Here is a 27,971-nt window from a genome sequence, read left to right on the forward strand (position 1 = left end):
GCTCTTTCACTTTTCAGCATCCATTTTACAGTGTCCACCAGAACCGACCATGGAAGCCCAGCCATGAGTTCACAAACATCGACTTAATGTAGACACAGGTTTTAAATACATCAACTGTCAATAAAATTGTCTTGATCTCTTGTTCTTTACCCACTATCTTTGAGTGTGTTTCAGAAATGTGGAGCACTGACACTGTATGACCATCTAGAGGTGCAAGAAAATTCTGTCTCCTGCTGCCACTTGGAGAACAGCAAGGCAGATAGGTCAGCGCTACATTTAAGCTTAAAAGCAATGAAGTTTCTGACTGAGAAGGTAGAAAGCAGCACAGAAAGCTTGAGGCTCAGTGTGTTCTTGACTCGCCCCATTTCTGCAAGGAAGCAGGATGCCATATATGATTTCATTTACAAAGGCATTTCCACTTACTTCAGTCGTAACTTTACAATTGTTGAAGATTATCTCCTCCTATCCCGTAAAAAAAATTATCTTATGCTGCACAAAATGAGCATCCCTGATTTATGAGAAATTTTCCTCTCCCCCAGCTGTTGCTGTGCAGAGAATGGGAAACCATCAGTCTTTATCCAGATCATTCAGCATCTATTACCAAACTGCTGCACCAAATAAAATCAGCTACAGAAATGTGCAGTTCCCTCTATGCATAATGAAATGCACTCACGTAAAGTGTGAATCTTCCTTATTTTGAAGTAGGAAGCTACAAACACAAAACACAAGAATATTTTGGAAAAAGAATACACATGGTTTTCCTGAGATTTTCTTCATGGTTTCTTGTATTCCTGTGCCACCACTAAACAGCATTTTAAAAGAGAAGGATATTTTCTCTTTATTGCAAAAGAATGGCTCTCCTGAGTATTGGACTGTGGTACCCAGTCTTAAGTCAGTGCATCCTTGTCAGGAGGAGGGAAGAAAGATATATGATTCTTGTTCCTCAGGAAAGGCTACAGTGACTTGGCTATTTTCTCAGTGACAATTACCTCTGTCACTCTGGTATTGTATGAGGAATCCAGTCCTAGCAACACAACATGGGTACACAGCATTTATGCTTACCAGAGCAGGACCCAGACACTGGTTTCTAGATCTCATTCAGGCTTCTTTAAGATTACAGATCTGGATTTCAAATTCTGAATTTATACGAATGCATAAAAGTAAGTCTATCCTTGAAGTTTCACATGTCAAAAAAAAAAAAAAAAACAGAAATCAAATTTTTCTGGAATTATATTATCAGTGTCATAGCTGTGTAACAACACCTGTATGTGCAATGTTAGCTTACACGTAAACTACTTCACCTTAGTCCATAAGTATAATAGTTGTATTTGAAAGAATATGCTATTTATTCAAGTTAGGCAATATGTTTTTTGGCAAAAATATATTTTACAGGAAATATAGAATTTTATCTCAATGTCTATAATATTCATACTTCTATTATGATAAATAGGAGCTTACTTTGTTTTTCACTTTCCTGGGAGCACACAAAATATGCTGGTTTTAACCTTCCGTATGCCTTACTCCTGTAGGAATTCTACTACAATAAACATTCTTTATGACATTACCACACACTCGTCTTATTTTGCCCAAATCAGTGCTGTGTGGCTTCCTGTAAAATTTTGTATTTTAACCAAACTAAACAAGCTGAAATAAGAACTTACATAAAAGTTAGAGGGGCAAACAAAAGGGTGAAAGAGGATCTTTGAGGTAAATATTTAATAACATTAGGATCAGTTATTGATCTACACAGAAGAATGTAATGGTTCAGGTTGTGTAAGGCATATTCTGGTTGTGTTCGGATTGTACTCAAAGCAAGCAGATATAAACTATATCACAAAATATAAGTCAGTGGTTTTGTTAAATCTCTTTTCCAGTACTGAGTGACACAGTAACATATAATGGCCTGGTAATTAGCCTAAATTGGATCATTCACTCTTAGTTAAACAAATTTGAAATACTCCCTTAACACAACTTTCAACAAAAACAAGCTTTCAGAATAACTTTGATTTATTCCATTATTTTGAGTAAATTAGGATTTTTTTGGGTCTCATTTTGAAAGAAGAAATTTACACTTTTCATTTCTGTTCGTCCATCTTTATCTGAAAAGGGTGAAAAAACTTATTCTAATGTTTTTCATTTTTCAGCTCATCAGGAAATGGGAAAAGTTTAAAAGGTCAAAGTTGCTTTCAGTCACTGGAAAAAAGTGTTCATCAAAGAATAAAAATACTTGTATTTTCAAAGCTTACACTTTTACAAATTATTATATATTATCATTATTTCAATTTACTTTATCGTGATTATTTAAAGTTCAAAAATAAGCCATTGCAAAATTAAAGTCTTATATGTTATTATAGTTTAATTGTTTTTTACATTATGAAAACACTTTCCTGTTTTTATTTGTTCATTTGGTTGGTTTTGGTGGTTTTGTTTGTTTGTTTGTTTGTTTGTTTTATGTTTTTTGTTTTGTTCTACTGAAATAGTTGTTCGAGACAAAAAATTGTAGTCAAAAACTTTGACTACCTTAGCTTCTGCTTAGGCCTTATGGAAATGCCTGTCACTCGAATGTGCTTTTCTCCTGTAAGTGACCAGGTGTGCGTTGCTCTTAGATTTATTAACTTCTGGAAGCAAATATTGGCATGAAAAGCTATTAGAGAATTAAACCTGCTCTTTAGCTCTGTGGCCCTTCAGGGGTGAATCCCAACTTTTCTGATTGTTTTACTGATGCTTTATTACCTTTAGCTGCCTCATTGCAAAATGGTACCTCTATATAGCACAGACCATCATCTCGCCCACACCTAAATACAACACTTTTACTGGGCACATTGATCTGGGCCTTTGTTTCCCAAAAAAACAGAAGTTTGGTGTTTAAAATACAAGATTATATGCAGAGATGGAGCCTTTCCTTGGCCCTGGGCCTGGCACGGCTGCCTGCCTGAAGAAAGCTGCCACAGATGCTGGGCCACACCAGGGCAAGCTAGAAAGAGCCATGACCCCATCTCTCCAGGAAATTGGGATGGATTGTTTTCAAAGAGTATTTTTAAAATACTTTAGAGAAGCATGTGTACATCTACAGATAACTGTATTTTTCTGGGAATCACTGACGTCTATTTGGACAAGTGTTATGATTCAGCCAGTTGTCTCTTGTGGCCAAGAGGCTCCCTACCTGTCAGGCCTCTGTCAAAAAAGTTCTGAAATAACTTCTTCACTCTTAAATAGGTTACTGAAACAATGTGCTTTATTCCTTTCTTCCCCGTGTGGTCTTCAAATCCTGCTCCCCCGAATCTCCCATTTGTAACACAAAATGTTGCTGGCTGACAGCAGAGTCACCAACTGATGGTTGTTCACCAATTTTCCTCCCTCCCCTTGTCCTTTGTCACATTTTTTCCCACTTCTGAGCTGTCACCACCTTTCCCTAAGCTACGCCAGGAAGAAGAGGAGAAAATTAATTGTGTCATTTTCACATAACGTCTTTCTACCATCATAACCCTGGAAATGTTATCTCCTTGCAATTACAGAGATTTTGCATGGGTGTAACTTCATTTTTTTTTTAAATAGACTTATCCTGATTGACACATGCAAGTATGTGAGGAGAATCTTGGCCTGCATCTTTGTCATTTTGAGTTATTTCAAATGCGAAAACTTTATTTATTACTTCAGTTAAATAAAGATAAATAAAAATAGGCATATATTGCTGCTGCCACTTCTCCCCAAAAATACAGAATTAATGAGCTCTGACCAGACAGTCTTGGCTTGTCTCAGGTTGGTTTGGTGAAGGTTTTCAGGGCAATATGTACCTAGCTTTTTATTGAAGGACAGTTATGGTTTATTTCTTAAATTATACTGAAATGGCATGAAACTTTTGTTTTGCTAGAATGCTGCTTTTCTAATCCGACCTGTGGAAAAACGAAGGGTTTTTCCTAATGCTTGTCTTGTTTGTGACTGGATCCATTCAGTCCTGAAGGGCTCTCTTAGATTGTGTAGTTCATTTAGTCCTTTGTTGCATTCAAAATCTTGCTAAAGAAACAAGGAAACATACACAAAGGCTGTAAATTATTGCTAAGTGTATATGAAATCTTCACAGTCAAACTGAATAATTATTTCTAATTTAAATCCAGACTAGATATGAAAGAAAGAAAGAAAGAAAGAAAGGGAAAAAAGAAATAAGAAAGAGAATGCCACTATAGAAAAGGTATCAATAATAACAATGTGGTTAAGATTGCTATACTCAGGCTTCTTCCTAGTATCTGCAACTTGTTGTAGTATCACCCTACATCCTATGTTTGTTGGTTTCAGACCAGGGTGGCTGGGGACTTTACAACATCCCCAGTTCTTTACCAGGAGGAGAAGGACTTTAATACTCATGGTTTCCTGCTCCATACTCTAGAATCATAGAATATCCTGAGTTGGACGGGACCCACAAGGGTTGTTGAAATTTCTTATTTTACTGCCTCAACTACCATTCTTTCTCTTACCTCTGCACAGTTTGCATCAACTGACCTACTTCCGTTTGTTCAGTCTTTATAAGTGTGGAAAAGAAAAATAATATTTTACAAGAAAAAATTAACGTAAGACTGCTGCATTGAAATGCTCTTCTTCAACCAGGTTTATAAAGATGGTTACTGATGTGAAAATATATAGAAATTGACTAATATCTGTCATGTACTCAAAATTAAATCAGTGTCTAAGATTTTTTTTAAAACGATGATATAAATTACCAGTGAGTGAACTATACCTTCAGGATCAATATCAGGAATACAGATAAACCATGATACTAGACACACAGAAAACATTAATAAACATTATAAGCTTCTAAGCACCTTTCTTGTAACTAATATCTTTTCTTCTAATCACACATACACAGAGTAAAGTGCATACGTGTGCCTTCTCTGTGGCTGTGTGGGGTTACACACGCACCTGGTCTCCTGGGTTCCCCCCTTTGCACATTACACCCTTTCATCACCCAATGGAGATGTGGGTGCTTCAGCTCTGCACATTCCCTGCCAGGGGCATGGACTGCACCAGATACATCAGCTACAAACTCTTGATGCAGCAGCGACCTGACCCAAGCTGGCTTTGGTGCCCAATAACTGCACATAACACACCACCTATCCTGTCCTGAGTGACCACAAGAACAGGTGGACATCAAAGTCATGAACTAAATGAACTCAATAGACATTTTACTGGCATTTTGCAGAGGTGGTCAATAGACCAAAGGAATGATATTTGTGTATTATATCAAAGGATGGGAAGGGTAGTAGTGGGCAATGCGAATGTATTGGATAGTGTGAGACCTAAGCATCATGTAAATTATACGGAATAAGAGGTTGATACTGTCCTGTTTTCGGCTGGGATAGAGTTAATTTTCTTTCAAGCAGCTGTGTTTTGGATTTAATATGAGAAGAATACTAATAATACACTTGTATTTTGGTTGTTGCTGGGTGGTAAAGACCTTTTTCAGCTTTTTGTCTCTCTTTCGTGTCATAACATACAAACTTGTAGTAAGAAAGAAAATAACTTCCATTTAATCCTCTTTCCTCAAGTATTTTTAGAGAGAAAGCTGAAGCTGAAGCAAATATTACTTCAGCATGGTTTGCATTCAAGATCCCCACAGTCTGGGGCTGCAGTTGGTGCAAGATTTGCCCACAAAGTCCATCAGGCACATGGAGACCTGGGTCCCTACACATGCCCCACACAGCCCCCAGCTCTGCACAGGTGGCTCATGGTGCTCCATGAGAAGACTGAGATGTCCTGGCAGTGGCACAGTCAGGCCTTTGCTGCTGTTTCCACTCCAAGGTCTCTCCTCCTCTTCCAAGTTTCTGTGTTTCTTTCCTACTTCTTTTCCAGCTGGTCTCTTCTTTGTTTCAGTCTCTTTGAAGTTCCCCAGTTACCCCTTAGTCATCCTGTGGTCATCATCTTCCACTTAAAATGGCCAGGTTGGGGCAAACACCCCCCAGATAGTTCTGTGTATTCAATCTATATCCAGTGTCTGTATTCACAGCCTAATCCTTGCAGATATTGCCAGCCAGGCCATTCACGAGCGGTGGCCACGCAAGCACCCACGATATCTTTCCGTACTTCAGGAAAAATCGAATTTGCTCTTAAATATCTCTCACGGTCCTCCAAAAAATGTTGTTGCTCCTATTGCAGTTTGTACAAATGTGTATGCAATGCTTTAAACAAAGAAGTAATAGCTTTGCATGTCTAGCCATCATACAGTATTGATGTCAGTCGTGTTTCTATCCCATCTTCCAAAACTGACTCTCTTATACTGAATGCTGTTAGTAAATCTAAAACCTATAGCTGTGTTTATAAAAGTGCCTAATGTTATGTTTCTGATTTATGTTTCTGACTAAGTGTATGAAGGACTGAAAAGCAGAAAACGTACTATGTATTAACAGAAAACCCTAAGAAATTAGAAGATAATCTGTTTTGAATTTCAGTAGTTACTTACCAATGATTACTATTTACAGAACTGTCAGTGCTTTTCTCTTTCTTCCTAAATCCTTGTGTTTCTTGGCTGTTAACTAGTAACCACATGCCCAAATAAAGCCAGAAACTTCTAGCAGCTGAACTGTGGTTTTATGTAATGTGCATTTTAGAATTTTTTTTCACATTAACTTCTTTTCAGAGTTGTGTTTTATTTTTTTTTCCTAGCATATTTTAAAATATATTAATAGCAATAATTCTGATACTGTAAGGTTTTGTGAGTTTTTTGCCTAGTTCATGCAAAGTATCCTCTTAAAGAAGCATTTTGAATCAGGAATAAGGCCCAGAACCTTATTGTTTAAATTCCTGGGAATTTTTTTGTGTCTTTGTTATCAAGAAAGTGTTAATTCTTCATAGGATTATATGTGCAAATCCATACAGAGTGTGAGAAATCGGTCATGAGGATGTTTGTGCAAAAATTCTGACTGTGTGATTAAACACTATATTGACATTCTCTGATTCTTTATTTTAGTCATATTTCTTATTGGGCTAAAAGGGATGATAGAATTTCAAAGCATATTTCTCCCTTTACACCAGAAAAGAACATAAAACTTCACTTCTTAACTGGGAAAAATTGTGTGGATTTGAAGGATGATGAAAAAGAATTCTAAATACTTATGGCATTCATTTTAATATGAAGTATCTTCTCTCTGGAAGAAAAAAAAAATAATCAAAACCTGAATACTTAGATATTTTTTTACTTGACAGTTCATTTTTAATCAAGTCCAGTTTAGATTTAGAAGATTTATTGGCTTTACTCTGTTTAGAAATAATTAAATCATATCCCTCTATTATTACGTCTGGATTGAAAATACTCCCTTCTGTCTCCATTAGGCTTGTACCCAATTGCTCACATTTTTCCTCAGTGGCAGTAATTGTTTCATACAGAGAGTCCAGCTGTTAGGCCATAATATCATTGTCCCAATCTATCATATTCAATGGGTTCTAGAATGTTAAATCACTTCTGATGCATACAATGAGGAGATATCTAAAGATAAGTTTGCATATATAGGACAAGATGCCTTTGCTGATTAAAATCCTAGTTGTTCTTTTTTCCAGTGATTCCAAAAGCTAATTCCACAAAACAAAAAACAAAAAACAAAACATTGGGGGGAGGGGGGGGGGGGGAATAAATAATTAAAAAAAACCACCTCTTGCATCAATTTGTGAAAACACTGATTTTATGTTGTACCCATGAAAATTGATACTTTTTCTCATTTAATCTGCAGGAAAATTTTGTCTCTTTTACCAAAGAAGGCAAGTCTTTCAGGATTTGCTGAGGTCAGTCAGTCATATTGTAATGTATTTTATAGTGTGGGGTCAAAATCTGCAATGATGACTGATTTTATATACTTTTGACTCAAACTTGACACATTTGAAAAATTCTTATTTTGATATTCAGAAAGAATATACTTTATTCACATTTAATATCATTATCTTCTCTCCCTAAAATTATGAATTTGTTGCTAATGTTGCAAGTGAAAACCAAAACTCTAGTGGATGGCAAAATTTTGAGAATGTGGCTCCTAAAATTTTGACTGTAAAACATTTTAAAGGGCTTTATATTTTAAAAATTCATGAACATACAAGTTACCGGTTTTATCATTATTATTAAATAACTTTAAGCACTAGATTTTAACTGTGATGATGCATTATAAGTTTATAAAAAATGTCATATCTGAACCTTTATGGAACTAGGAGTTGACATGATGCTCACTTACTATTCTTCACTCATGCTGTTGAAGACCTAAGGCAGCTTGTCATCTGAGGTGTATCAACCAGCATGACAGAGACTTTAGGGATATTTTGACATCTGTCAAATCAGGGTGATAGCTATATTACCCAGGCAGCAAAAGGAGATGATTATGAAATCCTGCTGCACTGAAAACCTGTCACTACCTGGAAGAGAACATGCATTTTTAAAGAAAAGTTGGTTTTTGGTTTTGTATGTGCAAATATCTTGTAAGGAGGTATTACCTATAGCTCAGCCTAGGTATATCTGTATTTCAGGTATAGATTTTTATACTAACAGATTTGTTGCCTGTGCAAATGTTATTATTCTTTAGAATCCTGGTTGGATGATTTTCCTGAATTTACTGTGAGGCACGATTCTACTGAACTCCTATGCCTTAGATATTCTAATCCAATTGCATATGCATAACGTTTGTAGCTCAGTTGGAAACATATGAAAAGACCCCAAAAGTATATTACTAGGGGCTTCTCATTTATTCAGATGATTCATGATGCTCTAAGTTACTACCCAGATGTGTCTACCCATAACAGGACAAATTCACCATGTCCCTACAAGCAAACTAACTGGGGCCAAGATGCAAGTCCAAGAGCTACTGCTGAGTTTTCAGGGCTGTTGCACACTCAGTGAGACCTGGAGCTGTGTTTTGGCTGACAGCCGTCTCCCAATATGGGGGAGGACATGGTCGAACAAGGGAGGACCACAGCAACCAGGCTGCCCTTGCAGAGCTCAGCCATCCTGTTGGGCAGCTGTGTGGTCACAGGCAGAGCCATGGCACAGCTGGCTTCAGAGGCAGAAAAATCTCCCTGGATTTTACATTTACTACTAGCTGCTGTTTGAGTTCTGTGAATGCAAGGGGAACAAGACAATATAGCCCTATGTAGCCTGCTTCTTGCCGTGCAGCTGCCCTGCTATACTCATCCCATGCTGCAGCCTTCCTGATGTCTTAGAAATGTCTTAGAAAACCATAAAACACTGAGCCACAAAGGCAGGCATCAAAAGAGCAGATGATGAGATAGCACAAAGTCATTCATATCAGAGACATGGGTCACTTCACTCTGAAAATGAAGGGAGAAGGGGCTAAGTACTGATGTAAAGGAGCCTAGTTAGAGCTATTTTTGCTCTGTAGCTCAGGTCACTGATACTGCATATGCTATTCTAAGGATGCATGGATGCTGTGACAGACCTTCTCACAGGAAGGGGCTGAGTTCTCACAAATACCATCTAACAGATAAGAACATGATCGTATGAGCTCTGGTTACAAGTCCACCCATAATATCGCTGTAACATATTTTCAGAAAACTAAAGGGAGAAATAGTAGTCTTCAGTCCTTAACATTTCTGTATTGAAAGGGGGCAAAAGGGGAATTTGTATTGAAAATTCGCATTTGCTGTATGAACACTATCTCATTTTCCCATGCAGACATGAATTAACTAGAAGAAAGGGAAAAGAGTTTACTCCAATACATATTCCTTTACCATGTGATACACCAGAAAGCTGAGCACATTATGCTGAGGTGGCATCCACCCCTACATCCTGCTTAGCTTCTGAAATAATTTATAATTTCCATATGCTACCTCTGGTGTCCTTATTAAAATTCCTTGGAGAAAAACCCTCTTCTCCTGCATTATTACATTTGTATGCAGTGACAATTAGTGAAATGACAGAATGGAGTGGAGATGGATAGCAGTGTGGGCTGGCTGGAGAATGTCTCTAAGGTAATATAAAGTATGAGGTATGGAAGACAGAGTCCTTGAGCCAGAACTAGTTGGACTTCTTATTTACAGTATTTTGTCTTTGAATTGTCACTTCAACTATTAAAATGAAGTAGCTGAAGAATCTCAACAATGTCTCTCTTACTTTTTTCCTGAGAATACATGATACCGGCAAGTATTACTTTGTCCACATTACTAAAATGTATATCACATTATTTTGTTCCAGTAATTACTATGTTAGCATAATTTTAGCAAACAATCTTCTGCCAGGCTTCTGTTTCCTATAGGGCTTTGAAAATCCTGCTTACATAAAGAAAGGAAAATAATTTGCATTTAAGATTATTATTAGCTAGTTCATTCATTAGTAGAACTTTGGAACCATTTATTTGAGGCCAGCTAGACTTGCATTTGGCTTTACAAGTTATCACAGTAGCTAATAAACAATGTAGGTGGAAATCTGGCCTAAAATAAATAATTCCATGTACCGAATAACAAAGATTTACTAGCAATAAACTCAAATGCAAATTATTGAGCTACTCACATGAATAAGTGGTACTCAACTTGAGTGAGTAGGAAACTCTGTCCCCTTTAAGTGTTAGCATGGCGGAAAATAACTAAGGAAACAATATAAATCAGTGAGCCATAGCCAAAATTATTAAGAGAAAATTGATTTTTAAAAATGCTGAAGATAAATCTTAATAGCTGTGTATGCCACTGAATTTAGCAAATTTCTCCAATGGCACAAACTGATAAATCTAGTCTACTTCACTGCCAGATGTTACCGACATTATTTCAGGATCTATAAGCAAGAGTGGTTTATGCATAATCACATGTTGTCACAAATTTGGCAGCTACTCTCGTCTTCGCTTCATTGCATTGCATGGTTCCCATTTGTCATTTAGTGTCACAAACCCTCAAGCATGAGCCATTAGAGCACTTCAGCTAACATGCTGCTACAGTGGTTTAAATGAAGATCAGAAACTCACTTTCTAAATGCAATCCTTAGAGACAGACAAGTAAGATTACTCACAAACGCCTAACAGAGTTGATTAACAGGTATGTTTCCAAGACTCATCTCCTTAAATTAGACCCCAAAAGTGCAAAAATAATCACACCTTTATCAATTAAGCTGATCCATCTATTAAAGCTCTCTCTCGGAATGAATATAAACCCATTTAAGGATGATTATTGTACCTTTCTTTCATTCTAGTTTCTATTTAACTTTTCATTAAAGTCTTTTATGTCTCTGATTAGTTTTGGACCCATTAATTACAGGGCACTATACTGAAAGAAACTGTCTCTGCAAATAAGTACCTAGACAGGGATTTTTTTGTTTTAAGGCACAATCTAAAATGAAAAAGATAAAAGGAATGCTTGGTTTAGTTGTTTTAATTTCTCTAGGGACACTGTTAAAACAAAAGGCAAAAGTTGCAATGTTTTTTTTTAAGATGGACTATCAAGTTTTAGAATGCAGTTTGTAAGATTGTCTACAAGGACTTTTTTCAACAAACACATGTCATGATTTATTGGAGAAGAAGAATCTCTTGTTTATGATTTTAATACTCACAAACTCCCATGTGTGGTCAAAACATATTTCAAATACGAACATTTACAAACACATTCATATATACAAGAATTTGCTGCCCTGTGTTTGTATCTCACTCTGCGGGAACGGGTGCAGAGCACTGCAATACTACAGTGTTTCAGCAGATGGTGAATTGTTTTATTCTTTTTTTTCTGCCCCCATTCCTGATATTACTCTTATAAATTGTACACAAGGCTATGCTAAGTTTATTATGATTGTGCCATGTACCCTCCTTTCTTCTGCATCATTTTGTTTGTTTCACTTGTCCTCTCTTACTGTTTGACTAAACTGATCAACAATCTTCATAAGCTTGTTCTTCTTCACTATTTTTCCATTTGAAAGTACTTGTCAAAAATATGAACTTCTTACTTCTAATAATTAGAACAAGCTAGACTTACATACCATTCACAGCATCTTTTACATAAAAAACTATATAACTACTCTCAGATGTGGTCATTCAGCCACACTGAATTCACCGATTCACTGCCATTTCTCTTACAGCTGTGTATTTCTGGTAATTTTAAAATATTTTATACAGCAACACTGGTCTGTGTTCTGAATTTCCTTGTATTAATCATAATTTTCAGCAGATGTACTCCTAATTTACTGTGGTATACATAAATGTCATTATGTCCTTTATTTTTTCTTCATTCTTTTACATGAGATCCATATTAAACCGTTGCTTATGCTTACGTACAAAATAATATACTACACAAATAAAAAAAATAATGATGAGTCAAAAGAATATGACTATATTCCAAACTTCATTTGTGTTTATATCATGCAAATAAACTTATGCATAATTCCATTACTCATAAAAATAACTGCTCTGATTCTATAAAACCTCTAAAACCCAGAGTAATGTTCATAATTTCTCCTTCTCTTACTTTTTGCTGTTTGCTCAGCTGAGCAGAGATTTACACTTACCTGAGCTCTACAGTTTTCTTCAGAAATCAGATACAATACAGTTTGGTAGTGGCAAACTTTGCAAGGGAAACTGTACATTAGGAAAACAAGAATATATTTTAACAGAATTCTTACATACTGTGATTATATATATTTATATACATGTGCATGCAGGTAGATGTGTATGTACAATATATTGTATATGTATATTTTAATTCTGAGCTGAAACCATACTATAGATAAAGAGAAAATGAGTAAAATATGTAAACTGTATTGAGAGTTTATATGTTACAGAAATAGATGAATATTTCAAGCTCTTGTTCAAAAATTAAGATACTTTGGCACAGTAAATACCATCTCATTCATACAAAAAGATCTGTAACACTTTAAGAGAAATGAACTACAGTATTCTAGGTCTCTTCAAATAAAAATGTTACACCCCAAGTGGTTCAATAATGCCATTACAACTTTGTACATATAAGGATAACATGGAATTAAATAGGCAAATAATTAGTGGATCAAAACTTAGAGGTAATGAATAGCTTCACTTTGGGGGTCTTTGGAGGCCTCTTGCTCATCACAAAATCAGCAGCTCTCATGGTTTGTGTAAGAGGGTATAGATGAAGTGTGTGCTATGAAATAAAGTCAGACAGAAGAAAAATCATAACTTGTAATACAATAAACAAAACCTCAAAATGTATTTTCTACACTACACCACCACAAACTGGTGCATTTGGATAAAAGACACTAGAATTTCTTCTGTTCATCATTCTTGGGAATTAAGATCCCAAACCTGCAGGTGCGCAGCTATAGCTAGAGGGGAGAAACAGCTAAGCGTCTGCCGAGAATGCTAAATGCCATGTAAAAATAACCCAGTTTGCTCAGTCACTGTGAAGATCTGCTGTTTCCACCTATGCTATTTAAAAAGACAGAGGTTGCCTTTACTGGTGTACTCATCACATATGGTATGTGACATCACGGAAGGCATATCTTGAGGAATGTTTATGCAGATTATTTCATTTTCCTTACAAACTAGTTTTGGGTTGCTCTTGTGTACTCTTCCTATAAAGAAATTAGTTTCTGCCACCTCTCATCACCTCAAGAGCATTGCCAACAAGTCAAAGACAGTGATCATTCCCATGTGTTCAGCCACATTAAGAGACATCTGGAGAGCTGTGTCCAATTCTGGGTTCCCCAGGCCATGAGAGACATAGACATACTGGAGTGAGTTCAGCAAAGGGCCTCAAAGATGATGAAGAGACCGAAGCATCTGACATATGAGGAGATGATGAGACAAGTGGGACTGTGCAGTCTGCAAAGGAGAAGGCATTGATATGCCTATGAATACCTGATAGGGGTGCATAAAGAAGTTGGAGCCAGACTCCTCTCAGTGATGACCAGTGAAGGACAAGAAGGGCATAAACCAAAACACAGAACATTCTGTAAGAATGAAGCTGTTAACTATGAAGGTGGTCAAACGCTGATACAAGTTGCCCAGAAAGGTTAGGGGATCTCCATCCTTGGAAATATTCAAATGCCAACTGAACACAGTCCCGGTCAACTGTTAGGTTTTATGATAGAAGATCATTTGAACCCACAGAAGCCCAAAGGTAGGTGGGGGAAAGCCTTGCCCAGCTACTCCAAACCATCAAAGAAGAGTGATCAGCCCATCAAAGTTACATCTCAACAAGCCCAGAGAGACATATGAGCACAAAGGCAGGCAGGAACCCAAATTGAAGACTCAGAAGAAGGGGCATCCTTTTTGGGTCTCTCACAGGGCTTTCCCAAAAGAACCCCAGCCCCAGTGTCTGGGCATGAAACCCATCGAGGTGAGCCAACATAAGACTTGAACTTTTGGACTATTGGAGGTTACCACCTAGAGGTATGTGTTACATTATAGGATGCAGTGGAACACCTTTTTGAGTCATGGACAATGCAATTGGGTGCACCCTCAATGAGTTTGTCGACAACACTAAGCTGTGTGGTGCAGTCAACATGCTGGAGAAAAGGGATGTCATCCAGAGGGAACTTAATAAGCTGTGTCTGTGTGTGTACAGGAGAGTCTGTGGTGCTAGCAGCTAGAGTCAGACCACAGACTGGACAACCTATGTGTCTTTGGTGTCAGCAACTGTAGAGACTGGAGTGAATGAAACCAAGTAACAACTTTTGGACTGGGATCAGGGGTCGGAGGTTCTATTGGGCATTGTGCCAATGACTGGAGTGAGGGTAGGTGTGTGAGTGAGTATGAGATCGCTAGCAAAGGTGAAGCTGGAGTAGCTGGCAAGTAGGTGGGTTAGTCTGAGAAAGAGGTGTGTCTCTAAGTGTGACACTATGAGGCAGTTGGTTAGCAGGCAGGAGGGGTGTCCCTGACAGCTTGTGGAGGGTGTTGTGACTGTGTGTGTCTCTGTGAGGAAGTGTCCCTAGCGGTAAGGCACAGGGAGAAACAAAAGATGCAGGGACAGCTACCGGGCAGAGTGAGTGTCTGAGCCTAGCTCCTTGTGGGATCCAGCTTGAACATATGCATATATGTATTTCCCATTACTGGACTTTCATCCTGCTCAGGTAGAGAGAGAATAAAATGAAGCTGTTGGTGCTGTTTGTGTCTGTGTGAGTGCAGACTGTGTCTGTGTTGTCTGTGTGGCCACCTATGTATATAGGCGTATGTGTTGGATATGCATGTTTATGTGTGCCTACTGGGAATACATGCTCAGCCTCACTACTGATTGGACCTGGGGACACGGAGCTGAGGCATACTTGCCCCCTGAGCTGCATGATCCAGCCCTCTTAACACTAACCAGCTCTGACAGACCCTAATCCAAGCAGGGTGTTGAACTAGATGACATCCAGAGTTCCATTCCCACCTCAGCCATTCCATGAGTCCGTGTCTCAAGAAGTTCTCTTCTACTTTGATTTTGAAATGTGAAACACTCCTCACTACAACGAGTACATCTTGCCCCTTATGGACCTGTAAAGAAGGATTAATGAACTGCTCGGCAGCTGACAGTATACAGTGCTGAAAGCAGAGGAAATTATTTGGGAATGATACAGTCAAAATTGGAGAAGTAGTTCAACTTATTTTGTAGCTTTGGCCTCTTCAAGGCCTCAGGAGGAGTTTGGATTTGGTGGCTTGTACTGAAGGAGGGTACCTCCTGGGAGCTTCTTGTCTGTACTGTGGAGCTCCTGCAAGTCCTGTGGAGCAAATGGTTTCAGACAGAAAGTGCGGTGACCACATGGGTGCCCATGGCTTGTTAGGCAGCTGGCAGCCATCAGCAGGGATGCCACTAGGCTGTCCTGGGGATGCCAAGTCTGTTGTTGCAATGTTAGACAACTGTGCAGGGAGAAGGGAGGCAAAACTGCTGAAGTCTTACCCATGCTGTCTTTGGGAGCAGTCCTGGTGTAAATGTCATGTCTTGATGTATTGTAATGGAAAAAAAAATAATGAAGGCAAAACTGCTTTTGTGGTATAGCATCTTAAGTACATACATTTTTCTTAGAACAGGGTTTTTTTTGTCCTAACAAGCATGAAAAAAATGCAAAGTTCTCTGACTACACATGATGTGACTTTATGCGGTATCATTATCACAATCTCTGGACACCTCATGGATTTTTAACATCTTTACATAAAAATATATTTATCTTCAATGTTATAAATAATTTTGTTCTTCCTACACTATCCTCCTTCTTAATTTTCTTGTACGCTCCCACTCCCAGTATTCATCCACCTAGTTCATTTATCAGTTTTCCTCGTAGTCATTATTCTGCTGTCCTCTTATACATTTCTCATTTATGTGGTATGACTTCCATGCCTTATCTGTGAGACTCCTTATTCCTCATTACACGTCACTTATAGACCTATTCTTGCAGTATGCTGCCTACAAAGGAATTAACATTATTCAAAGCACTAATATTAAAAGTTTAATGTGAGAGCTCAATACATGCTCCCTATTCTCTAAACTTTGCCAGTTTGTCTACTTACCATTCACAACAAAATTATCAAGAAGCAAATGCCTGTGTCTGATTAATAAGTATCAAACAGATGTAATACCAAACAGATATAATAATAAATACTAAACAGATATGAACCAGTGCTAAATAATGGGTAGATGTAGTAGAGAAAATGAGGTTCTGATCCGTATGGTCACAGCAGAAGCTTGTGGAAATGCCAGAATTTTTCTTATCTCCTAGTATAAGGAAGTTCACTGGATTTTTGTCTTTGCTATAGAACATGGTGTTCACATGAAATTTAAGATGGTGTTCTACAAAAAAAACTGTTGGATATAACAACGAGAAATAATGGGAAAATGTTCCTTTACATTTATATAATTTCATGAATTTCTCATTTGTTAAGGTTTAGACTAATTTTTTGAAGAGTAGCTTCAAGATTGTAATGAATTTCATGGAATTAGTGAAGGAAGTTCATTATCAGAGTCTTCCCAATAATATTCCCATAGAACACATAAATGTTTGTTGACATGTTTATTTCATTATATTGTAGTTATAAGAATAGAGATTTTGTAAGTAATTAATAGTTAAAGAGACTTTTTTATATTGATGTATTTTCTTGCTTTGTCTCTATCTGCTATTCACTTCATCCGTAAAGTATAGACATGTGACAAAATGAGATGACAATAGTCTCCCTTCGTAGCATATGGCATATATTAGAAGTCTGCTTGAAGATGAGTTTAGTATTGCCACAGAAGTTCTGCTTTATAAGTGGTGACAATAAAGGACATGTGGACAATTAGCTCAGATATAAACCTCTGCTATGTACCAGTCTGCCTTCGGTAATAAGAATATCTTATACTTTAACAGAAGCAAAAAATATGGACTTTTGCCTCCGATTCAGTTCATTAAACTTCCAGCACACTGAGGAACCAGTTTAACAGTTACTGGTGGCGATTATTTCAGTGCTTGCTGTTTGGAGTGCAGGCTGTGACAAGAAAGGCTGACAGATTGGTCCCCATGGTACTGAATGGTTTTGAATTTTAGTACGCTCTGCAATATTCTCCCTCACAACTGACATTAGAAAATGAGGAAAAGATTTAGTTTATTCTATAAAGGAAAAATCCCTGGAAAATATGCAGTTCATTTTGTAGTAAATGTGGGTAAAGTACTTGATAAGCCTGTGGATACAGAAGGTAAATGTCATTGAAATGAGCAGTACCTTAAAATAATGAGTTTTTGAGGCTTTAAAATAGTTGATATTATCAAAGGATGCACCAAAGATGTATTATTTAATATGGTTCATCTTTCTGTTTATCATCATGATAAGGGCATAGCAGTTATAACCCTCCTAAGAAAATTAGGCAGAGGATCAACGATTTACAAAACCAGCAAAGACAAGGCACAAACAACAGATGTTTCTATTACTTCAGGAAAATTGTTTCAATTTATATGTACTATTTTAATTATATTTTCTAAATTAATATCTTATAAAGGTGGGCTGAATACTTGTGAGCTTTAGTAGTGGGTTTTCACTGAATTGCACGTAATTATTTTATTCCATTTAATTAATAAGTTTTATATATAATCTGAGGGGACTGTTATTTCATTACCATTCAAAGAAACCCCAAGAAAAACATCAACACATGCAAAGTCTGCAGTGTACTCACACTGAGTGATTAATCAATTTTAGAGGTTTTATCCTGGATGGTATCAAATGATTCAGGAATTTGAAAAACAGCAGTAAACCTTGCCCAGCAGTACCTTAAGGCCTCTAGTCCTAACACTAGTTCGGTGTTCTCCAACAAGTCTTTCAGTAATGCTAGAGTGGCAGCTGAAGCAAGTCCGAGCACTAATGAGAAATCCCTAGCCTCCATGCCAGTGACCTTTGCCTACCCAGTCCCAAACTTATCTGTAGCTATCAAAACAAATATATTTATCAGTCCCTGCTGGCTCATGGGCCAATCCTTGTGCCAATGTCCACACCAACACTAACCACAGTTTAGTCATTCTTACTAGATTCATACCAAACACTCCTCCATCAGTCCATGATGGGTTAGACCTTGACCTAATTTCAGCTGATTTACAGGTTTGTTTCTACTCAGGTTTAAGATGAACTTGGTTGCCTGTATTTTCTTGTTTGTTTGTTAGTTCATTCTTCTAAAAGACTCAAACCTTATGGTACTGCAATGGTTCCTGTTTCGTCAAATCCTGTTCATGATCTCAGTCCTACCACTGTTTGATACATGATAAAATATCAGAACCATCATAACCTGTCAGCCTTTTCAGTCTCAGCTCAGGAGACCAACCTGAATTCAAAATCGTCTTCCCCAGCTGGAAAAACTTTTAATCCTTGCCACTGTGTCACCACCAAACAAAGCTCTCCCCTGACACCTTCTCTAATTCTGTTTTGTAGATCTCTCCCTCTCTTTTCCTACAATTACTTGATTAGCTGTTAGTGACCCCACTCTTAAAAGACACTCAGCACCCTTGAAGTCAGATTCATCATAGCCTCAAAAATCATACTGTCTTGCAGAATCCAGATCATTAAAACTTCGTCACTAAACTCTTGTCCTAATCCTGAAATTCCTGTAGTTCTGTAATCCTAATCCTATAGTTCCTACTCCTGAAACCAGCCTTCTTCAAAAAGCTTTTGTTCTGGGTACAAAGTCAATAAAAATGTCTTTTTTGCAACCCAAAGTGAGGAATATGAATATTAAATGTAGTATATGCCATGCTGTATGCCTTACCCTTTTGGTTAGCTCTAGAGGCTTTTTTGCTTGCTGCTCAACAACGTGACTGCTCCAATTCCCGCTAACATGTGTGAGTCACCCACTGCATAGGGACCAAATAATTCCTAGTTGTAGGTTCTACCTCTTTGGTTGCATGAATCCTTTACTGGCACTCACCTACAGTGATATAATGAGGCAATGATTTACAAGGCATATATTTTAACTTCGACGTATCTGCACCTTTTCATTCACAACTATTAACAAGGAATAGGAGAAAATATCATTATATCTAGAGCTAACAGATTTGTTAAAGTTGATTTAGAAATCATTCAAGCCTCATAAGTTCCTAGTGGTGCTTATGAGAAGTTGTAGTCAGAATAAAAATGTAATGATTTCATATTGTTGCTGAAAATCTTTCCTTCTCTCTTAATATAATTAATTTTTATGCTTATTAGGATCAAAGTAATTGTTTTCCTCATCATCTTATATTGGCTAAAACTGTGCTGTAAAATCTTTATTGGGCTTTACTGTTTCTGGTAGCATGAATAAATAGATTATGGTCTAACTGATGTGTCACAAAAGTGTCACTACTTCTACTTTAGTCATAGGTTATTAGGTTCAAAGATGTGGCTCTGCAAGTACTTCAATATAATTTTTCTGGAATTGTTTTGTGAAGTAACTGATGGCCTCCATGTGACAATACTGTTACCCTTTCTTGTGATCCTCCTTCCACATTCATATCATACATAATTAATTGATAGCACCATAAAAGTAATTCTTAGTCCTTTCATCATTTTTTTTTTCTTTTGTGGATGGTGACACCAAGACTTTCTTACTAGACTAGTAGTGTTGCTTTATAGATGGCTGATTAACAGTGTCCCTAAAGAATAATTTCATCCTCACATCCTTTTGTTTTAAAGGGTCTACATTTCTCCCTGAATGTTCCATGTTAAGAGAGTTTTCTCACTCACTATTAAAACCCAGAAAACTTAAGGAAGAAATTGATGGCTGAGATATTATCTTCATATTTTCATAAGAAACAGAGAGAGAGCAGAGTTAAAAAAAAAAAAACAAAAAACAAACAAACAAACCCCTGAAAATATATGAAGTTAAAAAGTGCAGGGAAAGTGCTACTTGTTCCTTCAGAAATTCTGTCTAGATGAAAAACATAACAATGAAGAAAATATTTAGGGAATAATGAAAATGTATATTTGTCCTAAAATGTTGGGGAATATTCTACACAGAGCATGCCACTGAGGTGCTCATCCTCGGTTTGTCAGTTAGACTCCTCCTGCTGCTCATGTAAAGAGATAAGTAGCCTCAGAAAACAATTTACCATCTATCTTAAAGCTAAGATAACTAAGATGACTAGGCTTAGGGTTAGGGTTAAGATTCAGAGAGCCACAAGGTCAACAGCTCCAGGGACAATGGGGTACAAAAGGGGAGCATGGCACTGCAGAAACATGGATTCCTCCACACCTTTCTCATCTGGGCCACCCAAGCATGTGGGGACCTGAGCACAAGGACCAAGCTGCCATTGGAGTTATGGTTAGGGTTATGTTTAGGGTTCTGTTTATGTACTGTTTATTACACCGTTGTACACATACGTGCACCCAGCACTTATCCCAAAGGTCATGACAGCCCTAGAAAGGGAACAGGTTCTCCGAAGTATTGACTAGCTAGTAGATGACTTTCAGTAACCTAGGCTATGACAACCTGATCTCTGGATTTTTAGATTACTCAAGATGTGATACTTTTGGTGAATGCAAAAGTGCAGGTCCTTTAAAAGTATTTCACTTTGAAAGCCTGGATAAATGAGGCATTTTATGCTTTTGAAGTAGAGGCTATAGAACAGACAAAATATTAACAGAATCCACCAGTTTTGATGCCACACATTTCTGATATGCATTTTCCTTTCTTCCAACATTATAAGTCATTTGACTACATCTAATTGGAAACCGATAAGGTGAATGGCACAAAATATTTCAACATCATTATAACTGCAAAGTCAATTTTATTGATTTTAAGTATATAAACCTGTTCAAATTGACCTTAAATAACATATTTTTGTACCTAGTTGATGTGATCTATGTACATTTTTCAAGCAGTGTCTTATGTTTGATGTACCAAAAACAAGAAAATATATGTTAGTCATCTAGTTCTGGTAAGTAGCCTTCACAGACACTAGAAACAAAATTTGTGATATCTTTGTATAACAGGAACTCACTGCTCCTCCCTAACTCTTAGACATCTAAAGCCAGGCAGTATGAAGATATGTCATTTTTTCTAAGTGTATTTGTTTTCTGGAAGTATTTAAGACTGGTTACCAGGAGACAATACAGTAGGCATAGAATAAAGGGCTAACAGTAACATGGTTTGCAACAGGACAGAAGAGAACTTTTCCTGGGTCATACAACACAGTTTCCAGCCTAGCTCATCACAGTATAAAATTACCAGCACCTACTTTAATATATACAGGTTGTTTCCTCGTCTCCTGGTACTTGGAAGCTACTCAAAAATTCACTCCCATGAGGTTTGGAATTGATCTTCTAATTTATATTCTGTACTAGGCTATAACTATATAAACAATGTGCAATGAGAGCACAACTCTTCGTCAGAGAAAAATACCAATTTATAATTCTACCAAGTTATAAATAAGGGCTGTGGTTGGCAGTGGAGGCATTACCACCACCACCACCCCACCCCCCCCCCCCACCTACATCAGAATTTGCTACATTTATAATTTTATTTGTGTAAACAATAATTAATATTTAATTGATCACCCTCTCATATCTTAAATTCTCATTCTTGAAAGATAAATATATCAAAATTTTATTCAAACTATGTATCATAATTCTCCCTAGAATTTTTTGTTTGGTTTTTAACCTGGGCCACAATTCTGGTGTATGCTGACATCCTCTCCTTCTATGCCAGGTCAAGATGAAACATCAGACACTTTTAAGACTCAGCTGGACAGGGAAATGGGCCCTATTGTCTAGACGGTGTTTATGCCAAGAAAGGTTGCATCAGATGATCCTTGTAGTCCCTCCAACCTGGTATTCTATGATCTTTGAGAAAGTCTAGATGATTATTTGGGCTTATGCTTGCTCAGACAGCCTTCTCCCTTTCATTTTTATTGAGATTATTAAAGTTTATAGGTATTATAATCTCCAAATGATAATTCAAATATTTTGTTTTATTGTGTCACTGAGCTGGGAAGTCAGAGATATCAAATCCTACTCTTAAAGGCATCTGATTTGGTTGGTTTGGATTTATTCCACATGGTGTTTCCTCTCCCTTCATCACTATAAATTTATTTAAACAAAACCAAAGTCTGAGAGAACCAAGGATCATTGCATTGTTAGTGATTTCGAGTTATACACTGTTACAAGCAACACAAATTCACCAAAGTTCAAGTTGATATAATTTTATATGGAAGCTCAGGAACTACCACTGAGACTAAGCCCATAGTGCTGGAGAAAGTCCAGAGAAGGGCAACAAAGCTGGTGAGGGGTCTGAGGCACAAGTCGTTTGAGGAGTGGCTGAAGGAACTGGGGTTGTTTTATTGGAGAAAAGGAGGCTGAGGGGAGACCTTATCTCTCTCAACTACCTAAAAGGAGGTTGTAGCATGGAGGGTGTTCGTCTCTTATCCCAAGCAACAAAAAATAGAACAAGAGGAAATGGCCTCAGGTTGCGCCAGGGGAGGTTTAGATTGGACACTAGGAAAACCTTCTTCACTGAAAGGGTTTTCAGGCACTGGAACAGGCTGCCCAGGGAAGTGTTGGAGTCACCATCCCTGGAGGTATTTAAAAGATGTATAGATGTGGCACTTAGGGAAATGTTTTAGAGATGGACTTGGCAGCATTAGGTTAGCAGTTGGACTTGATAATCTTAAAGGTCTTTTCCAACCAAAATAATTCTGATTGTATACTATCTACTCTGGGGTAACATTCGATTATCCTCTGAAATGTGTTTAAGCTGCCTGTGTTAAAAATGGATTGACTGTTGTACCATCATTAACATTTACCCTTACCAACGGTGTTTTTATTTTGTAAATACTTTATAAATAGCTGCCAAAACAAAAACAACAACAAAAAACCCACCAAAACAAAACAAAAAACAAAAAAACCACAAAACAAAACCAAAACAAAACAAAAGAACACACAAAACCAAAAACCAACTAAACAAAACCAACCAACCAACCAAACAAACAAACAAAAAACAAACCAAAACCCTAGTATTCCTACTAAACAGGCACTTTTATTTATTCTAATATTGTCCTTCCACATAGGAGAATGGGGGATTAGGAGAGCTGGACAAAGCTATCCCAAGACTGGCAATCAGGAACTCTTGATTCCTCAACCAGTGTTCGAACTACTGAGCCAGAAACTGCAGGTTTAATTTAAGCTCCTAAGCAAATCTTGGAAACTTATTTTTCAGGATTATCATCTTGGACTAAGCTTGAACTAAGCCTTGTGAGCAATGTGCTGTCCAAGAGATTCATTCTGTTACCTCAGGAGATTAAAATGCTAAAAATTAAGGCCAAGAAAGAAAAAGCAAAGGATAATGCTTTATGAAGGTTATTTAATCAAATTGCTGCTCATAGGCCAGAAAATAATGGGCATTGCTTGATAAGAAACTGAATATTCTTTGACTTATCAAAGCACTTACACTGATTTCTTTATCGAACTGAAATGATCTGTGAAAGACTAATGCCTGGAAACCCCAAGATTACTCAAAAGATTGTGTTGAAATGATCCCAAAAGATTTTTTTTTCTTCTCTGGAAATTTTTTTCTTACATATGTAAATTTATGACAGTTTTCCAGAGATGATTTTTGGACAGAATATTGAACTGCAACACCTAAAAAGGTGACAATTGAGAAATGTGATTTTAAAATATTGCAGCAACTGTCATATACTCCACTTTTATCTAAGATCAGATCAGAGAAGATTTCCATTTTCCTGAAAAAATTCTCATGGGAAACGGAAATATTTCAAATCTTTCAAGAAATGGGCTTTAACCTCCCCAGTCAACACCTTCAAATGCAGTTTTCACAGAATTAAAAGAAATGCACCTCATTGCATTATTTGATATTAGCCTTTCTATTGTGTGTTTTGTTCACAGAAAACCTAAGATACTCAATTCTGCTTTTCTGGGTCATTTGGCAAGGTATATGCCTCACACTTTCACCAAAAGAGCTACACGCATGAGAGGTAGCCTCCTGCTTTCCCTTGCTGTGTTCTGTGTTGCATAACATCAGCCAGTTTTGCTCATTGGCTTTGACAGCATCAGTTCCTATTCACTGGCACAGCAGATAATTTTTTAGCTATAGTATCCCATGCCATAGAGCTAATGCCATACAGCTGAAGATTCGCATTTAGCATGTCTGGTTAACAAATCATTGATTGACCTCTCAGCTGTTCACGCATTTTAAAATAAGAAAATAACTCTGAGCAATCATTTTTCTGAGATAAGCATCAGATGCTTGGACTAGTGTAGCTCTGCCCTGGAGGAACACTGCCTCAGTATTGTTTGGGATCATATTGTGCTATACATTTTAACACCATTAAAGGCAGAAAGATAACTCATGTGGAACTGGCTGGAAGGCTTGATGTGAAAAGCATTCATTTGTCCAAGTATTACAACCATAGAGAAGAATGGTGACAACAGAGTAACATTTGTTTGAAGTCAAATGCCCTTTTAATTCCAGACATACTAATTGAATGTCTAAAAAGCTATACTAGCTTTTGCTATCCTCTGCGTGACTTCATCGTCAAGAGAGGTAGTCAGAGAGGTTGGTGCCAGACTGGCAGAATTTGTCTACAGATTTCCATACTGTATTGCCAGTGCATATGGCTGTGAAAGGATTGTGGTTTCCCTCATGCTGAGCTACAGGTTGTGATGCTCAATGGTGCAGACGAAACAGCCAGAAATGAGGTCTACAGCCTCTACCAGGATGTTATGGTTTAACCCTAGCCAGCAACTAAGCACCACACAGCTGCTTGCTCACTCCTCACTTGTGCTGACAGGGACCACTCACTCTGTGGCCAGCTCAGAATCTCTGTACATTGAACATGCCACCACCTACACTAAAGGATGTGAGGCTGTGTGGCATTGTGCCTAAACGTAAGAGGGAGTTTTGCTCACAGCAGTCTTATACTAGTGGAACAATGGAGCCTTACTGAGGGCTGTGTGAGATCGTAAAAGACTCTGACTCTGCTGCTTATTTAAAGATTGTTGCTGCTGTGCCATTGTGAAATAAGTGAGCAGCCTGCAAGTTAATCTGGATAGCTGAATGAAGTGAAAGTCTCTCCAAGAAATCCTGACAGATAGTCACAGTACAGTCATAGGGTCAAAGGCCTTCACTGACTAACAAAGATCACTCACAGACCTTGCTTTTGTTCTGCTCATCTCTCTTGAATCTTCATGGCTTTGAAAGTCAGAGGAGCAGTCCTCAAAACTAATTTCCAATGCTCACTTGTAGACATCTACTGCAACAAACAATTCCCCAACAACTAGCAGAAATTACATATCCCAGTCATTTTCATACCATGGTGGGACAGATTTCAGTTTGAGGAGGTGGGTGACATCTGCCTCCTTCAGCTACTGTGGACTCTTGTTTAACACATAACAGTGAAGAGCTGCAATCATTTATTATTAGATCCTAGCCTCCAGATTTGTTTATTTTGGCAGAAATGTCAGCAGTCCTTAGGCTTGCACTGTGACATCTGTTTCATGGTTTCAAAAGTCTCCAGCACAGTAGAGAGTACTGCAGTTTGCTGCCCACTGGATTTCAGTTGTCATTCCATCAGAGACAGAAGATGGACAATCGCATAAACTGTCAAAGTTTTCTGCTGAGAATTCCTCTCACTCCCTACTGTTACAATATTTGACCATATTCACTGTGGAATGGCATGACACCATGGGGTATTAGGGACATATACTGATTTTAACGGTTCCATTTTAATTTGATCAACAGTTTCTTGAATCTTCTCCTTGTTCATCACTCATCTTATAGGACAGAAAGCTTTTCTTGTGCTTCCTTGAACTGTGCATTGAGAAGGTTTATAAAAATATTTTACCCCACCTTATGAAGTACATACACATAATAGTGAACTGATGGATCTGCCATTCCATCAAATCCATCCCAAGAGCCATCTTTGACAAAGCAGAGGTACTTTCCTGGGACATCCCATAGCGCATCTTTGAGACCTTTTGTTTTCTATGATCTTTTATTTCAATAGATGCAATAACAAGTTAACTTTTCAATCACTTTTTTGTGACTGCCATGTTGAATGACACAGCATTTAGTATTTCAAGTAGAATTTGCGGTCTGTTCTGCAAGCATCAGACAGATAGGGATGCTGCACTGCTTGCTAACTGATATCTGACCAGCAATCTGCACTGAATGTGGTCTGAGAAAACCTGACATCATAAACAGGAAAGTGCTTTACCTTGACTCTATTAACAAGACGCCATTACTGTTATCATAAATGATTGTCTAGCACTTTGCCAGTTTGTTAGAAAACTGAACACTATTTACTGCCAATTTTCAGTTCATAACAACAGCAGCAATGGTGCTGAAGTTTTTCTAATTGGCATAGATGTGGGACCTTTCACTAAGTCCCCACAATATATTCATGAATTTATTACTTTGTGGAATTAATTAAATCAGATTTGTTAAGTAAAACAATGACATAGTCAGTGGACTGATACTAATAGAGGTGCTTGGTGAAGCTATGAAAGAACTGTTTTGCATATCAACTGGCATTAAAGCACCTGCATTGTAAAACCAGCTATAACCCTCCCCTTCTGATTACTTATGCTTTGGCCTCTTTTGTCATGAGCAAAGAAACTGTGCAGAGAATGTACACAACAAAGCAATTATGTATTGGCCAATACACACACAATAGATAGTTATGGCTAATGAGCTACTAGGCTTAGAATTAAAATACTCACCACTACTGATGAGATGCTAGATGAGGATTTGCTGGGCAGAGACCTGTCAATCAGACAGGGAAGGATCACCCTCTGCTGCCTTTCAGAAGAGGCTGTGCCTTGATATTGCAGAACTGCAGTCTCTGCAGATTCTCTGCTTTTTTGTTGGGTTTTTTGGTTTTGTTTTTTAACTTGGGGTTTTAGACCTTTTCATGTCAGAATATTTTTTATCATACCCTTGAGCTGCTAATTATGACTGTTTAAACTGTTACACTTGTATCACTTTTTCTTTTCTTGTATGACTTTCATTCAAATTCTATCTCATATCTTATAAACTCTTTTCCCAGTAAGATTCAGCTGAAGTCACAAAACCATACTACTCCAAATATGGTGCTACATCACAACCAAGTTACTGTCGTAAGGAACACAGATCCCCTTCTTCATGGTGCAATGTCTTCTGATCATAAATGCTTGGTGTGAGGGTCTGGCACCCAGCCTGAGTCCTTGCTTAATCCTTTGCCTACTGTGTTGTAGAATCAACAGCTGTTACAAACCAAGTTCATCGACCAAGAAATGCTGTACCCCTTTCAGTTTTCTTATCAGTATCAAGAACATTCTAAACATTTTCTGCGCAATTCAGTGTGAGACTAAATGTATTTGGCTAATGTAGGTACAAAAGGATGTCCTAGTTGCTACATGTCCTGTTACAGTCAATTAAGATCTAGTTGACATGGGCAATGAATCTCGGAGAGTTATTCAGCCAGCTAGCCAGCCAGCCAGCCAGCCGAGTAGAGGAACATGCAAGGAAATGCAGGTGAGAATGAACATTCAACTTTTTGTTTGTTTGTTTTCCAGTGACTTAAAAGGTGAGAAATTTGGTATATTATCCTTAAGACTGACAGATATTACTAGGGA

Source organism: Columba livia, chromosome 3, assembly GCF_036013475.1.
Source record: "Columba livia isolate bColLiv1 breed racing homer chromosome 3, bColLiv1.pat.W.v2, whole genome shotgun sequence".
In the NCBI taxonomy this organism is placed as follows: Eukaryota; Metazoa; Chordata; class Aves; order Columbiformes; family Columbidae; genus Columba; species Columba livia.